General features: G+C 47.7%; 1 pseudogene; it reads left to right on the top strand.

Annotated features, from left to right (window-relative positions):
• Positions 1–944: 944 nt before the first annotated feature.
• LOC106583620 (LHFPL tetraspan subfamily member 4 protein pseudogene) lies at positions 945–1,518 on the top strand (annotated as a pseudogene).
• Positions 1,519–17,549: the final 16,031 nt, after the last annotated feature.

Here is a 17,549-nt window from a genome sequence, read left to right as displayed (position 1 = left end):
GAATTTGACTATTTTCCTGTCCTGCTAAGCAGTCAAAATGCAACGAGTACTTTTGGGCGTCAAGGAAAATGTATGGAGTAAAAAGTGCAATATTTTCTTAAGGAATGTAGTGAAGTAAAAGTAAAAGTAGTCAAAAATATAAATAGTAAATTAAAGTAGGGTACAAATACCCCCCCCCCAAAAAAAAAAACAACTTAAGTAGTACTTTAAAGTATTTTTACTTAAGTACTTTACACCACTGCTTCCATGCACCTAACCCAGGTTTTTCCAACTGTTTTCTGTGCAGGCTATAGCAGTTTGTTTGGTGCGCGCGGAGGAGAGACGTGGGGGAAAAGGGAGCGCGAGAGTCAGAAAACAGCATAAAAAAACCACCAGCATGGGGTCTTGGTATTTACAGTGATACGACCAATGCCCATCTCTTCTCGTCTTCATTCTTCAAATGTCACGCATCGGTCTCTTATTCCGGATGTAAAGAATGCTCCAGTTGACCTAACTTAAATAGTTCGCTGAAGATTCATCAGTGGGGCTCGACAGCGGTGCTTGTCTCTCATTTGAAGCATTGGGTCTAATGGGAGTCGATATAGCTTCATTCTTCACACTTCGACGGTGGTGGTGAATTGCGAATAACGCATCTGATCCCTTTTTTCCTTGACCATTGATTGATTTTTGCAATGTGAGCTTGTTCGAGTCTGCTGTGATTTTCCCCATCGCTGTTTAGTCACGCTTCGGTCTTGAATTGATTCATTTGGAAACCATTTGGACTATATAACATCCAGAAACCTGGACCTTTTGATTGACTAGCAGGGGAGACAATGCTGACCTTTGTGTAGACTCTTTCGTGTCCGATTTTCATTTGGTCTCCATCTTTCAGAGACCACGGAGTGTTCTTATCAAAATAGTTGCTGAGGAATCATTGAAGAAGATAGGGGGAGATAGAGACGAGGGGAATACGAGATAACGGCAGTGGTGGGGGAACATGCTGCCTTCGCAAGAAGCTTCCAAGATTTACCATGACAACTACATGCGGAACTCGCGGGCGATTGGGGTTCTGTGGGCTATATTCACCATGTGTTTGGCCATTATTAACGTAGTGGTGTTCATTCTGCCCTACTGGATTGGGGACAGTGTGAACACCCCACACGCAGGCTATTTCGGCTTGTTCCACTACTGCGTGGGCACTGGGAACTCCAACCGGGAGCTCACTTGCCAAGGAACCTTCACCGAATTCAGCGGCATTCCCTCGAGCGCGTTCAAAGCAGCCTCCTTCTTCGTGTTGCTGTCCATGGTGCTCATCTTGGGTTGTATTGCCTGCTTCATCCTTTTCTTATTCTGCAACACTGCCACTGTCTACAAGACGTGCGCCTGGATGCAGCTGCTATGCGGTAAGAGATTGGCGTTTGGGTAGCCACCTCCACGGATGGGCGCAAATTCATGCATTCTGCTCACGAACATTGAGGGGTCCATTACTTTCCACTCTGTTCGTTGGCGCGTGAGTGTGCTGTTGTAGCCTACACTGTGTGTGTGTGTGTGTGTGTGTGTGTGTGTGTGAAAGCGAGAGAGAGAGAGAGAGAGGGGGGGGGGGCATGTCACATCCGGGATGGAACACATTGTTATAGTATAGATGTATGAAATGATGCTAATTGTGAAAATATGCTAGTATAACATCTGCAATCACAGTTTGTATTTATGTGGCAAGTGTCCATTTAGCCATATCCTACATCATGCATGATTTAATACCTGATATTTTTCACATTATATTGTTCAAATTCATTTGGTTCTTATCATTTTATAATTACGTGTGTAATGCCAATGACACTAGTGTAGGCCTATATGGTGACAATGAATCAGACAATTGAAAGAGAAAATATTATTTTATTTTTTGACTAGTTTTGAATGGAACCCAGTGAAGGACGTGAAAAATAAAACAGTGATTTGCCTGGCATCAATGATGCCGTATGAGCTCATGTCACGCCCTGATCTGTTTCACCTGTCTTTGTGATTGTCTCCACCCACCTCCAAGTGCCTCCTATTTTCCCCATTAGTCCCCAGTGTATTTATCCCTGTGTTTCCTGTCTCTCTGTGCCAGTTTGTCTTGTTTTGCTAAGTCAACCAGCGGTTTGCCTAGCTCCTAGTCTTTTCCTAGCCCTCCTGGTTTTGACCCTTGCCTGTCCTGATGCCGACTCTGCCTGCCTGACCACGCTGCCTGTCCTCGAGCCTGCCTATCCCCTGGTACTGTTTGGACTCTGACCTGGTTTATGAACTCTCGCCTGGCCCCGAACTGTCTTTTGCCTACCCCTTTTATTATAAAAAATATCGGAGCTCAACCATCTGCCTCCTGTGTCTGCATTGGGTCTTGCCTTGTGCCCTTATAGCTCTATTTGTTGTTGTTTCTTTTACTGAGAGAATTCTGCCAAAAACAGGAATTACAGTTACAGCAGTTTTGTTTGTTTGGGATCTCTGGCCTTGGTTTATAGGGTTGTATTTAAAGGCTGAATGCCGCCATTTCTGGGTAATTATATACATCAGTGTAATTGTCACGCCCTGACCTTAGAGTGCCGTTTTATTTCTCTATTTGGTTAGGTCAGGGTGTGATGTGGGGTGGGCATTCTATTTTGTCTATTTCTTTGTTTTTGGCCGAGTATGGTTCCTAATGTCACAGGTGTAGCCGTGTTGAATAGACCAAATCGCAGCGGGTATGTGGATACTCATATTCTTTTAATGAAAACACACAAAGCATCCACAGGGAAAACAATAAACGGTACTCACGACCACAGGAACAGTTTTGTAGGCTAACAAACGCAGTGCAAAAACAACTACCCACAACCCCAAAGAAAAACACACACTACTATATAGGACTCCCAATCAAAGGCAACTCAACACACCTGCCTTCAATTGGGAGTCCAATCACCAACACAACACTTAACACATAAAAACCTGCCACGTCCTGACCAAAACTAATACAATTGCTCCCTCTGCTGGTCAGGACGTGACAGTACCCCCCCTCAAGGTGCAGACTCCGGAATGCACCTTAAAAAAGAAAACACAAAAAAATCCCCAATACCCCAACAAAACCAATAAACAATAACCCCTAAACAATAAGGGAGGGAAGGGAGGGTGGCTGCCGTCAACGACGGCACTGTGCTACACCCTCCCTCCCCAACCCACCTATCCTGGAGGTGGCTCAGGTGCGGGACGTGGACCTCGCTCCACCTTCGGCGTCGCCCACTTCGGTGGCGCCGATAGCTGCGCCAGGCAGACGGGCCACTCGAGCTGACCCTGGCAGACGGGCCACTCGGGCTGGGCCGGAGGACAGGCGGGCCACTCGGGCTGGGCCGGAGGACAGGCGGGCCACTCGGGCTGGGCCGGAGGACAGGCGGGCCACTCGGGCTGGGCCGGAGGACAGGCGGGCCACTCGGTCTGGGCCGGAGGACAGGCGGGCCACTCGGGCTGGGCCGGAGGGCAGGCGGGCCACTCGGGCTGGGCCGGACGGCAGGCGGGCCACTCGGGCTGGGCCGGAGGACAGGCGGGCCACTCGGGCTGGGCCGGAGGGCAGGCGGGCCACTCGGGCTGGGCCGGAGGGCAGGCGGGCCACTCGGGCTGGGCCGGAGGGCAGGCGGGCCACTCGGGCTGGGCCGGAGGGCAGGCGGGCCACTCGGGCTGGGCCGGAGGGCAGGCGGGCCACTCGGGCTGGGCCGGAGGGCAGGCGGGCCACTCGGGCTGGGCCGGAGGGCAGTCGGGCCGCTCTGGCAGATCCGGGCAGTCGGCCGCTCTGGCGGCTCCGGGCAGTCGGGCCGCTCCGGCGGCTCCGGGCAGTCGGGCCGCTCCGGCGGCTCCGGGCAGTCGGGCCGCTCCGGCGGCTCCTGACTGGCGGGCCGCTCCGGCGGCTCCTGACTGGCGGGCGGCTCCGGCGGCTCCTGACTGGCGGGCGGCTCTGGCGACTCCTGACTGGCGGGCGGCTCTGGAGACTCCTGACAGGCGGGCCACTCGGTCTGGGCCGGAGGACAGGCGGGCCACTCGGGCTGGGCCGGAGGGCAGGCGGGCCACTCGGGCTGGGCCGGAGGGCAGGCGGGCCACTCGGGCTGGGCCGGAGGACAGGCGGGCCACTCGGGCTGGGCCGGAGGGCAGGCGGGCCACTCGGGCTGGGCCGGAGGGCAGGCGGGCCGCTCTGGCAGATCCGGGCAGTCGGGCCGCTCTGGCGGCTCCGGGCAGTCGGGCCGCTCCGGCGGCTCCTGACTGGCGGGCCGCTCCGGCGGCTCCTGACTGGCGGGCGGCTCTGGCGGCTCCTGACTGGCGGGCGGCTCTGGCGACTCCTGACTGGCGGGCGGCTCTGGCTCCGGCTCGGGCTGGACCGGAGGGCAGTCGGGCCGCTCCGGTGGCTCCGGGCAGTCGGGCCGCTCCGGCGGCTCCGGGCAGTCGGGCCGCTCCGGCGGCTCCTGACTGGCGGGCCGCTCCGGCGGCTCCTGACTGGCGGGCGGCTCCGGCGGCTCCTGACTGGCAGGCGGCTCTGGCGGCTCCTGACTGGCGGGCGGCTCTGGCGACTCCTGACTGGCGGGCGGCTCTGGCTCCGGCTCGGGCTGGACCGGAGGGCAGTCGGGCCGCTCCGGCGGCTCCGGGCAGTCGGGCCGCCCCGGCGGCTCCGGGCAGTCGGGCCGCTCCGGCGGCTCCGGGCAGTCGGGCCGCTCCGGCGGCTCCGGGCAGTCGGGCCGCTCCGGCGGCTCCGGGCAGTCGGGCCGCCCCGGCGGCTCCGGGCAGTCGGGCCGCTCCGGCGGCTCCTGACTGGCGGGCGGCTCTGGCGACTCATGACTGGCGGGCGGCTCTGGCGACTCATGACTGGCGGGCGGCTCTGGTGACTCATGACTGGCGGGCGGCTCTGGCGACTCATGACTGGCGGGCGGCTCTGGCGACTTTTGACTGGCGAGGCTGGGCTGACGCACTATACGCCTGATGATGTACTGGACGTGCCAGCCTGGAGACACGCACCTCCATGCTAGTGCGTATAGCGGGAAACACCGGACCGTAGAGGCGTACTGGCGGTCTTGAGCGCAGGGTTGGCATCACCCCTTCAGGCTCGATGCTTACTTCGCCCTGGCACATGCGGGGCGCTGGTAATGTGCCTACCGGCCTGAAAATCCCAGGCCTCACCACAGCCCCAACCCCAAAGCACGGGACCTGTCCAGTCTGTTTCAGCCTAAACAGGGTACGGGGAGCTGGCCTGGGGCTCCCTTCTCGCCCCACCAAACAGCCCTTGTGCCCCCTCAGAGACCTGGCTGGGTGGTGTCAGAATAACAACCTATCCCTCAACGTTATCAAGACATAGGAGATGATGGTGGACTACAGGAAAAGGAGGACCGAGCACGCCCCCATTCTCATCGACGGGGTTATATTGGAGCAGGTTGAGAGTTTCAAGTTCCTTGGTGTCCACATTAACAACAAACTAGAATGGTCCAAACACACCAAGACAGTCAAGAGACTGAAAAGATTTGACATAGGTCTTAAGACCCTCAAAAGGATCTACAGCTACAACATCGAGAGCATCCTGACTGGTTGCATCACTACCTGGTATGGCAACTGCTCGGCCTACGACCGCAAGACACTACAGACGGTAGTGCGCACGGCCCAGTACATCACTGGGGCTAAGCTGCCTGCCATCCAGGACCTCTATACCAGGCGGTGTCAGAGGAAGGCCCTAAAAATAGTCCAAGAACCCTGCCACCCCAGTCATAGACTGCTCTCTCTGCTACCACATGGCATGCGGTACCGGAGCACCAAGTCTAGGACAAAAAGGCTTCTCAACAGTTTTACCCCCAAGCCATAAGACTCCTGAACAGGTAATCAAATGGCTACCCGGACTATACATTGTGTCCCGCCACTCCACCCCAACCCCTCCCCCACCCGCCAACCCCCTCTTTTACGCTGCTGCTACTCTGTTTATCATCTATGCATAGTCACTTTAACTATACCTACGTGTACATATTACCTCAATTAGCTCGACTAACCGGTGCCCCCGCACACTGACTCTGTACCGGTACCACCAGTATATAGCCTCGCTACTGTTATTTTCACTGTCATTTTACTCTTTTCTTATTATTTTGTATTTCTTTACTTATCTATTGTGTACCTAATACCTATTTTTTACTTAAAAATTGCACTGTTGGTTAGGGCTTGTAAGTAAGCATTTCACTGTAAGGTCTACACCTGTTGTATTTGGCACACATGACAAATAAACTTTGATTTGATTTGATTAACGTGTATGGACAGGGAAGACCTGATCCTAGATAAGCACTCCTACCCTGAGAGGCTTTATGAGTACGGGCCCAGAATTCCATCATGCAAAGGGTTCGCCTTCCGTCAGATTCAATCAGAAGGAGGGAGTTAATCAGGAGGAACGGCCCAATAAAATAACACGTTTTGGGGACCCATCTGTAGTGTGAGGTCTTGGTTCGCATCTGGCCTGTAAACCAGTGTTTCCCAACTCCGGCCCTCCACTACCCCCAACAGGACACATTTTTGTTGTAGCCCAAGACAAACACACCTGATTCAACATGTCAAGGGCCTCGTGATTAGTTGACAAGTAGAATCAGGTGTGCTTGTCCGGGGCCACAACAAAAAGATGTACTGTTGGGGATACTTGAGGACCGAAGTTGGGAAACACTGCTGTAGGCCACACAGGGACTGTTCAGGCCGAGAGGGAGAACTCCCAAGCTGCCCGCTTCACACACACACTCACACACACGCAAAGGTTGTACATGTAGGGCAAGGAGAGAGCAGCATCGTTTAGACAATAAAATTGCTACATTGCGAGCATTAGGGTTTGTATAAGTATGGAATATGGAATATGTTTTGGTTGTGGTTACTGTAGGTATAATATGTGTAAATCTTTTCTCCATGGTCTGTGTTGGCAACCTTCCAGCGCAATCTAATGAAGTAATATAACGTTAATAGTACTTAATTCCAGCGTGATCTAATGTAGTAATATATAATGTTAATAGTACTCCATTCCAGCGTGATCTAATGAAGTAATATAACGTTAATAGTACTCCATTCCAGCGTGATCTAATGAAGTAATATAACGTTAATAGTACTCCATTCCAGCGTGATCTAATGAAGTAATATAACGTTAATAGTACTCCATTCCAGCGTGATCTAATGAAGTAATATAACGTTAATAGTACTCCATTCCAGCGTGATCTAATGAAGTAATATAACGTTAATAGTACTCCATTCCAGCGTGATCTAATGAAGTAATATAACGTTAATAGTACTCCATTCCAGCGTGATCTAATGAAGTAATATAACTTCTAAAAGGTTATGCCTGAATCTAGAGGATATTATCTGTTATTAGTTTACTATTAGTCGACACTGAAATAACCTTTCATTTGTGTTCACCAAAGTGGAATACATTGTGATTGAGAGAGAGAGAGAGAGAGAGAGAGAGCGAGAGAGAGAGAGAGAGAGAGAGAGAGAGAGAGAGAGATGAAGTGGCTCCCCAGGGCATGATGAATAGTGCGTGAGAAAGCAACCCGTTACGACGGTGGTTTTAATTGAAACTCAGTCATTAAAATGCTAATCAGACCAGAAAAAATAAAGGTGTTTGCTTTTCTGTATCTAGTGTTAAATTCTTAGATTTTGTGTGTATGTGTTTCTACAGTACACTTATGTTTGCATGTGTCTGTTGTGCATGTTTGTGTGTGTGCGTGCGTGCGTGCGTGCATGCATATCTGTGTGTGTGGCTAAATGAAAGCAGCGGTGGACGAGGGCCAGTTGTCCTTGTTATGTGACGGAAGAACAGTTGTAAATCCTGCTCCAGACAAAGAGGACAGATGCCCTTAGGACACAGTGTTATGAATCAATTTCAGGGAGGTATATGAGGTTGTGGAGAGAGGGAAGGAGGGGGGGGGGTCATAGTAACGATGAATCTGAATCATTATCACGTCCTTCATATCAGACTCCCTAAATATCCTTCTATCTTGTTTTTCTCACAATTGTTCCATCTCATTCCCCTCTCTTTTTTGGGGTGCTTCTCCACATTTTCTCTCTCCTTTCTGACTGTCTCCTTTCTATGACAATAATTTTTTCATCCTCCCTTTCTTTCCTACTCCTTTGAGGCTTTCTTTCACTCTGGCATTCTCCCTCCATCCCGCCCTCCCATCATCCCTCTATTCCTCCACTTTCCCTCCCTCCCTCCCTCCTTCTTTCCCTCCCTCCATTCCCCCACCTTCCCTCCCTCCCTCCCACCTTCTCTCTCTCCATCCCTCCCACCTACCCTCCCTCCATCACTCCCACCTTCCCTTCCTCCCTCCATCCCTCCCACCCTCTTTTTCTCTCCCTCTTCTTCATTATCAATAATGAAAAAAGCGCTCTGCCTCTTCTCCTCCTCGGTCGGTGTGTGTGTGTATGTGTGCGTGTGTGTGACAGCAGTGGATCAAAGGACCTTCTACCTACACAGGGTAGATAGGCGCTGGTAGATAGGCGCTGGTAGATAGGCGCTCGTAGATAGGCGCTCGTAGATAGGCGCTCGTAGATAGGCGCTCGTGGATAGGCGCTCGTGGATAGACGCTCGTGGATAGACGCTCGTGGATAGACGCTCGTGGATAGGCGCTCGTAGATAGGCGCTCGTAGATAGGCGCTCGTAGATAGGCGCTCGTAGATAGGCGCTCGTAGATAGACGCTCGTAGATTGGCGCTCGTAGATCGGCGCTCGTTGGGTTTTGACACTGACAGAAAACAATCGTTTGCGTTTACTTTTCTGTCCCCTCCTGTTGTATACTACGGATGAACAGAACTTCTGTCTGGAGACACTCGCTTTTTATTCTGGTTTGAAGCAGTGGGCTAAATCAGGGTCACACAGTGTTTCATGGTAGTCAAACAAATCTACTTTGAAACAAAATTATACACCTCTGTCACGCCCTGACCTTAGAGAGACGTTTTATTCCTCTATTTGTTAGGTCAGGGTGTGATATGGGGTGGGCATTCTATGTTGTATATTTCTTTGTTGTGACCGAGTAGGGTTCCCAATCAGAGGCAGCTGTCTATCGTTGTCTCTTACTGGGAATCATACTTAGGCAGCCTTTTCCCACCTGTGTTTTGTGGGTAGTTATTTTCTGTTTAGCATTCTGTGCCTGACGGAACTGTTCGTTTTCGTTTTGTTGTTTTTTTGTTATTTCTTGTTTGAGTGTTTCTTGGTAATAAATATTATGAACACTTACCACGCTGCGTTTTGGTCCACTTCTTCTTCAACTACAAATGACGACCGTTACAACCTCACACACATGATTATTGACTTTAAAAAAAGAAGACACATGTACCATGTCAGATAGAGTTGAAATGTATTACATTTTCAGTTTGCATATACATCCCAGAAGACTATAACAAAACCGTTTTACATAGAAACACCAGATTTTCAACAGTTTTTTTCAAATATTATTTATTAATTATGAAATTATGAAAAATGTTGATAACATTCCATCCAGGAGGACATTAGAGAGCGATTTGGTCATTGACTGCATATAAATGCAACATGCAACAATTTCAAAAATGTTAAAGAGTTACAGTTCATATAAGGAAATCAGTCAATTTAAATAAATTCATTAGGCCCTAACCTATGGATTTCATATGACTGGGTAGGAGCACAGCCATTGTTGAGCCTGGGAGGGCATAGGCCCACCCACTGGGGAGCCAGGCCTAGCCAATCAGAATTAGTTTTTCCCCACAAAAGGGCTTTATTACAGCCCAAAATACTCCTCAGCGCCCCGATCCCTCCCCCTCAGACGATCTAGCAGGTGAAGAAGCCGAATGTGGAGGTCCTGGGCTGGCGCGGTTAGGTGTGGGCTCCGGTTGTGAGGCCGGTTGGACGTATTGCCAAATTCCCTAAAACGATGTTGGAGGCGGCTTATGGTAGAGAAATTAACATTAAATTCTCTGGCAACAGCTCTGGTGGACATTCCAGCAGTCAGGAACTCCCTCAAAACTTTAGACATTTGTGGCATTGTGTTGTGTGACAAAACTACACATGTTAGTGGCCTTTAATTGTCCCCAGCACAAGATGCACCTGTGTAATGATCATGATGTTTAATCAGCTTCTTGATATGCCACACCTGTCAGGGGGATGGATTATCTTGGCAATGGAAAAATGCAGTCCACCAGCCTGCCAGCTTAGTGGAGTCTGCCACTAGCACAGTCTGTGTAGTCAGCTCAGCTATCCCCATTGAGACCGTGTCTGTGCCTCGACCTAGGTTGGGCAAAATTAAAGATGGCGGTGTTCGCCTTAGCAATCTCACTAGTATAAAGACCTCCTCCATCCCTGCCATTATTGAAAGAGATTGTGATACCTCACATCTCAAAATAGGACTACTTAATGTTAGATCCCTCACTTCAAAGGCAATTATAGTCAATGAACTAATCACTGATCATAATCTTGATGTGATTGGCCTGACTGAAACATGGCTTAAGCCTAATGAATTTACTGTGTTAAATGAGGCCTCACCCCCTGGTTACACTAGTGACCATATCCCCTGTGCATCCCGCAAAGGTGGAGATGTTGCTAACATTTACGATAGCAAATTTCAATTTACAAAAAAAAAGACGTTTTCGTATATTTAGATACTTGTCATGAAATCTATGCAGCCTACTCAATCACTTTTTATAGCTACTGTTTACAGGCCTCCTGGGCCATATGCAGCGTTCCTCACTGAGTTCCCTGAATTCCTATCGGACCTTGTAGTCATCGCAGATAATATTCAAATTTTTGGTGACTTTAATATTCACACGGAAAAGTCCACAGACCCACTCCAAAAGGCTTTCGGAGCCATCATCGACTCAGTGGGTTTTGTCCAACATGTCTCTGGACCTCCTCACTGCCACAGTCATACTCTGGACCTAGTTTTGTCCCATGGAATAAATGTTGTGGATCTTAATGTTTTTCCTCATAATCCTGGACTATCGGACCACCATTTTATTACGTTTGCAATCGCAACAAATAATCTGCTCAGACCCCAACCAAGGAGCATTAAAAGTTGTGCTATAAATTCTCAGACAACCCAAAGATTCCTTGATGTCCTTCCAGACTCCCTCTGCCTGCCCAAGGACGTCAGAGGACAAAAATCAGTTAACCACCTAACTGAGGAACTCAATTTAACCTTGCGCAATACCCTAGATGCAGTTGCACCCCTAAAAACTAAAAACATTTGTCATAAGAAACTAGCTCCCTGGTATACAGAAAATACACGAGCTCTGAAGCAAGCTTCCAGAAAATTGGAACAGAAATGGCGCCACACCAAACTGGAAGTCTTCCGACTAGCTTGGAAAGACAGTACCATGCAGTATCGATCATCCTATTTTTCCAACTTAATTGAGGAAAATAAGAACAATCCGAAATTTCTTTTTGATACTGTCGCAAAGCTAACTAAAAAGCAGCATTCCCCACGAGAGGATGGCTTTCACTTCAGCAGTGATAAATTCATGAACTTCTTTGAGGAAAAGATCATGATCATTAGAAAGCAAATTACGGACTCCTCTTTAAATCTGCGTATTCCTCCAAATCTCTGTTGTCCTGAGTCTGCACAACTCTGCCAGGACCTAGGATCAAGGGAGACACTAAAGTGTTTTAGTACTATATCTCTTGACACAATGATGAAAATAATCATGGCCTCTAAACCTTCAAGCGGCATACTGGACCCTATTCCAACTAAACTACTGAAAGAGCTGCCTTCTGTGCTTGGCCCTCCTATGTTGAACATAATAAACGGCTCTATATCCACCGGATGTGTACCAAACTCACTAAAAGTGGCAGTAATAAAGCCCCTCTTGAAAAAGCCAAATCTTGACCCAGAAATTATTAAAAAAAATATCAGACTATATCGAATCTTCCATTCCTCTCCAAAAAAATTTAAAAAGCTGTTGCGCAGCAACTCACTGCCTTCCTGAAGACAAACAATGTATACGAAACGCTTCAGTCTGGTTTTAGACCCCATCATAGCACTGAGACTGCACTTGTGAAGGTGGTAAATGACCTTTTAATGACGTCAGACCGAGGCTCTGCATCTGTCCTCGTGCTCCTAGATCTTAGTGCTGCTTTTGATACCATCGATCACCACATTCTTTTGGAGAGATTGGAAACCCAAATTGGTCTACATGGACAAGTTCTGGCCTGGTTTAGATCTTATCTGTCGGAAAGATATCAGTTTTTCTCTGTGAATGGTTTGTCCTCTGACAAATCAACTGTAAATTTCGGTGTTCCTCAAGGTTCCGTTTTAGGACCACTATTGTTTTCACTATATAGTTTACCTCTTGGGGATGTCATTCGAAAACATAATGTTAAATTTCACTGCTATGCGGATGACACACAGCTGTACATTTCAATGAAACATGGTGAAGCCCCAAAATTGCCCTCGCTAGAAGCCTGTTTCAGACATAAGGAAGTGGATGGCTGCAAACTTTCTACTTTTAAACTCGGAAAAAACAGAGATGCTTGTTCTAGGTCCCAAGAAACTAAGAGATCTTCTGTTGAATCTGACAATTAATCTGGATGGTTGTACAGTTGCCTCAAATAAAACTGTGAAGGACCTCGGCGTTACTCTGGGCCCTGATCTCTCTTTTAAAGAACATATCAAGACTGTTTCAAGGACAGCTTTTTTCCCCATCTACGTAACATTGCAAAAATCAGAAACTTTCTGTCCAAAAATGACGCAGAAAAATTAATCCATGCCTTTGTTACTTCTAGGTTGGACTACTGCAATGCTCTACTTTCCGGCTACACGGATAAAGCACTAAATAAACTTCAGTTAGTGCTAAATACGGCTGCTAGAATCCTGACTAGAACCAAAACATTTGATCATATTACTCCAGTGCTAGCCTCCCTACACTGGCTTCCTGTTAAGGCAAGGGCTGATTTCAAGGTTTTACTGCTAACCTACAAAGCATTACATGGGCTTGCTCCTACCTATCTTTCCGATTTGGTCCTGCCGTACATACCTACACGTACGCTACGGTCATAAGACGCGGGCCTCCTAATTGTTCCTAGAATTTCTAAGCAAACAGCTGGAGGCAGGGCTTTCTCCTATAGAGCTCCATTTTTATGGAATAGTCTGCCTACTGTCACAGGCCGGCTCATAGCCTGTGGCAAAAATGAGAGGACATCAACAACCGGTATAGGCCAATTCAAAAAGTTATTTATTATCAAACAAAACTATAAATTCTAAACAAAGAAAAAAGGAATGAGGTTTCGAATTGTCATAAAGTAAGGTGTATGTAAGGTGCATGTATGCGTGAATATGTGTGTGTGAACATGACTGAGTGGAAACTAAATAAACCAACAAAGGAACAAACAAAACCGGATCATACCTGGAGGAGGAGGAGGAGGAGAGAGGGAGAGAGAGAGGGAGAGAGAGAGGGAGAGAGAGAGGGAGAGAGAGGGAGAGAGAGAGAGAGAGAGAGAGAGAGAGAGAGAGAGAGAGAGAGAGAGAGAGAGAGCGAGCCAAGCGAGAAGACAGAGAGGTTAGTGGAGCAGTTTGTTAAATACCCTGAGCCCAGGTGGCTCCAATCACACCAGCGGCAATCACTAACGACCCTCCTCTGTCTGCAGGGGGAACCAGAGGAGGAGCCGTGACACTACCCATGTGAGAGACGCAGACTCAGTCTCAACCTTTAAGTCTTTACTGAAGACATATCTCTTCAGTAGGTCCTATGATTAAGTGTAGTCTGGCCCAGGGGTGTGAAGGTGAACAGAAAGGCACTGGAGCAACGAACTGCCCTTGCTGTCTCTGCCAGGCCGGTTTCCCCTCTCTCCACTGGGATTCTCTGCCTCTACCCCTATTACAGGGGCTGAGTCACTGGCTTACTGGTGTTCTTCCATGCCATCCCTGGGAGGGGTGCGTCACTTGAGTGGGTTGAGTCACTGACGTGGTCTTCCTGTCTGGGTTGGCGCCCCCCCCCCCCCCCCCCCTTTGGTTGTGCCGTAGCGGAGATCTTTGTGGGCTATACTCGGCCTTGTCTCAGGATAGTAAGTTGGTAGTTGGAGATATCCCTCCAGTGGTGTGGGGGCTGTGCTTTGGCAAAGTGGGTGGGGTTATATCCTACCTGTTTGGCCCTGTCCGGGGGTTTCATTGGATGGGGCTACAGTGTCTCCTGACCCCTCCTGTCTCAGCCTCCAGTATTTATGCTGCAGTAGTTTATGTGTCGGGGGGCTAGGGTCAGTCTGTTATATCTGGAGTATTTCTTCTGTCTTATCCGGTGTCCTGTGTGAATTTAAGTATGCTCTCTCTAATTCTCTCTTTCTTTCTCTCTTTCTTTCTTTCTCTCTCTCGGAGGACTGAGCCCTAGGACCATGCCTCAGGACTACCTGACATGATGACTCCTTACTGTCACCAGTCCACCTGGCCATGCTGCTGCTCAAGTTTCAACTGTTCTGCCTGCGACTCAAGTTTCAACCTGTTCACTGGACGTGCTACCTGTCCCAGACTTGCTGTTTTCAACTCTCTAGAGACAGCAGGAGCGGTAGAGATACTCTCAATGATCGACAATGAAAAGCCAACTGACATTTACTCTTGAGGTGCTGACTTGTTGCACCCTCGACAACTACTGTGATTATTATTATTTGACCATGCTGGTCAATTATGAACATTTGAACATCTTGGCCATGTTCTGTTATAATCTCCACCCGGCAGAGCCAGAAGTGGACTGGCCACCCCTCATAGCCTGGTTCCTCTCTAGGTTTCTTCCTAGGTTTTGGCCTTTCTAGGGAGTTTTTCCTAGCCACCGTGCTTCTACACCTGCATTACTTGATGTTTGGGGTTTTAGGCTGGGTTTCTGTACAGCACTTTGTGATATCAGCTGACGTAAGAAGGGCTATATAAATAAATTAGATTTTATTTCATTTGGAGAGAAAAAAAGAAAAAACGTTATATTGGAGTTGTGCCTGTTATCACACTCCTATCTGCCCTCTCATTGGCTAGAATGGTCCCACCTGAACTCGCCTCCTCCTGACTGCCTTCCATTTTTGAAGACATTTATTTTCATTGTTAGAGCGGCCAATGGAGTATCTGGTCAATATAATGGATAATCTGTGCCTACATACCGGTCTTGAAGAGAATTTTAAAAAACTGTTGGGGTAGGTTCTCTTCTGTATTGTTCGACCAATCCAGTAAATGTGGAGGAGGAGTTTCTTGGTGTGTCACCGTGATAACAGGTCATGGCTGGAAGGAAGACAGCTGAAAAAGACATTAACATTGATTGTACTTTTTGTGTTGAACATCCAGAAACAGTTTAGCATTTATTTTGGCATTGTCTACATATAAAATATTTATGGAAAGATATTCACAGTTTTATCATTGTTAATATTCTTGATGACTTTTGTTTTTTATGGGAGAATGTGCTGCTCGGTTTCCTTAACCATAATAAAGATAAACAATTTTACTTTATAAATGTAATTGTGCTAATGGCAAAATGTCATATTCATAAATGTAAATTCACTAATAAAAAAACACTCTTCTGTGTTTTCTAGAAGGAATTCGAGCAGTACATTAAGACCATTCTACATTCTTCTAATAAGAAAGCTGTTAAAACAATCAATATGTGTGCATCTTTTAAGGTCTTTGTATAATGTGTAATTTGTTGTACCCACTAGCATATGTTATCATTGTCTGTTTGTATACTTCTTGTATGTATACAGATTTTTCTCCAATAAAAAAATAATAATAATAATAAATAAAAAAGGAAGACAGCTTGTGGCAAATTAATGTCAAAAGCTGATTTTTTTTGTCATTTTAGCTAACCCTAACCCTTTTCCTAACCTTAACCTAATTATCCTAACCTGCTAAGTGAATTATTCTAACCTGCTGCGTAAATTCTCCTAACCTGCTACAAAAACTAAAATCTGACGATAATTTGACAAAAGCTGGACCCTTCTAGCCATGACCTTTCTTTCGTCCAAAAGCGGAAGTCATGTCACAGTCTCTTTCCATTTCCCCTGAAAACTGGAACATCTGGTTGTTAGGGACTCTGCAGAGGCTACAGAGAATGGAACAGCTGGATAGGGGAAACGGCTCTAGTCGCACAAAAGGGAATATAACGTTGTGGATAACGTTCGGAATGACAATTTCATGTGTACAACATCTAAAGACCTGCATCAGTATACTGAGAGCTCAAGGATAGAAAGTTTGGAGCGTAGCATAAGGTAACCAGTCCATCCAGTATGCATAATAATACAGTCCACACTCAAAGGCAATTACTCAAATATGTTTAATTTTGGATTATAGGCTAGACCAATTATGTACCAAAGACATCCTAAATAAAAAAAAGTAAATGTTTCTCTGCAATGCGTAATATGTGGTAGGCTATGTATTGTATGATGACTAAATCATTATTTTAATTCAGGGATTTCTTTGGCCTTGGGCTCTTATATAGGCATATGCATGAGCTCTAATATGCATATTGGTGTTTTGAATTAATCATCACCTTAGAAAGCGCTGTCCATTTCATTGTGTTTGGCTTTGAAACAACATCCACAACAACCATGTTTTACACTCCGTGTGAACCTGTTGTTGAACCTTTTCTTCAAATTGATCAATCACAGTGAGGTGAGTTTTAAAAGCACAATACTGTTTTGATGATAAGTGTTTGATGTGATTTTCTATTGCATTTAAGGTTCTAATGGTTAGAGGGACAATAGAGCCCTGAGTACCAGGCCATTAGGACCTGATGGAGGGACAATAGAGCCCTGAGTACCAGGCCATTAGGACCTGATGAAGGGACAATAGAGTCCTGAGTACAAGGCCATTAGGACCTGATGGAGGGACAATAGAGCCCTGAGTACCAGGCCATTAGGACCTGATGGAGGGACAATAGAGCCCTGAGTACCAGGCCATTAGGACCTGATGGAGGGACAATAGAGCCCTGAGTACCAGACCATTAGGACCTGATGGAGGGACAATAGAGCCCTGAGTACCAGGCCATTAGGACCTGATGGAGGGACAATAGAGCCCTGAGTACCAGACCATTAGGACCTGATGGAGGGACAATAGAGCCCTGAGTACCAGGCCATTAGGACCTGATGGAGGGACAATAGAGCCCTGAGTACCAGGCCATTAGGACCTGATGGTCGTTAGCAAGTTGGGTACTACCAATGCATGTCCAAAGTGCATAAGGGGAGATTACCATGACTCAACAGTCACGTGGAATTTTACTGCGGTCATGACTCATGACTGCTGGTGTGGTGATGAAACATCTCCTCAACAGCTCTACCCGGAGGGCAATGTTAAGTCCACACTCAGCAGTCCTACCACTGGACCAGACTCTAGCACCAAAGTTATTATAGTCTAATTCATTATGATATAACAACTGACCCAACCTTGCCTTCACATTTCCTTCCACAATCTTTTACAGGGGTCATTGGTGCTGGAACAAGCAAGCCCCCCTGGGGGCAGGCATTATGACAGCTAGCTAACGGTCTGTGGTGGAGTCCCCTCTGGAGGATAGGGGCTGACGGGCGGGTGGTGCTGGGACAAGCAAGCCCCCCTGGGGGCAGGCATTATGACAGCTACAGTGCCTTGCGAAAGT

Source organism: Salmo salar, chromosome 22 (genome assembly GCF_965601325.2).
Source record: "Salmo salar chromosome 22, fSalSal1, whole genome shotgun sequence".
NCBI classification, from domain to species: Eukaryota; Metazoa; Chordata; class Actinopteri; order Salmoniformes; family Salmonidae; genus Salmo; species Salmo salar.
The sequence above is the reverse complement of the archived record's forward strand: the minus strand, read 5'-3'. Positions and strand labels throughout refer to the sequence as shown.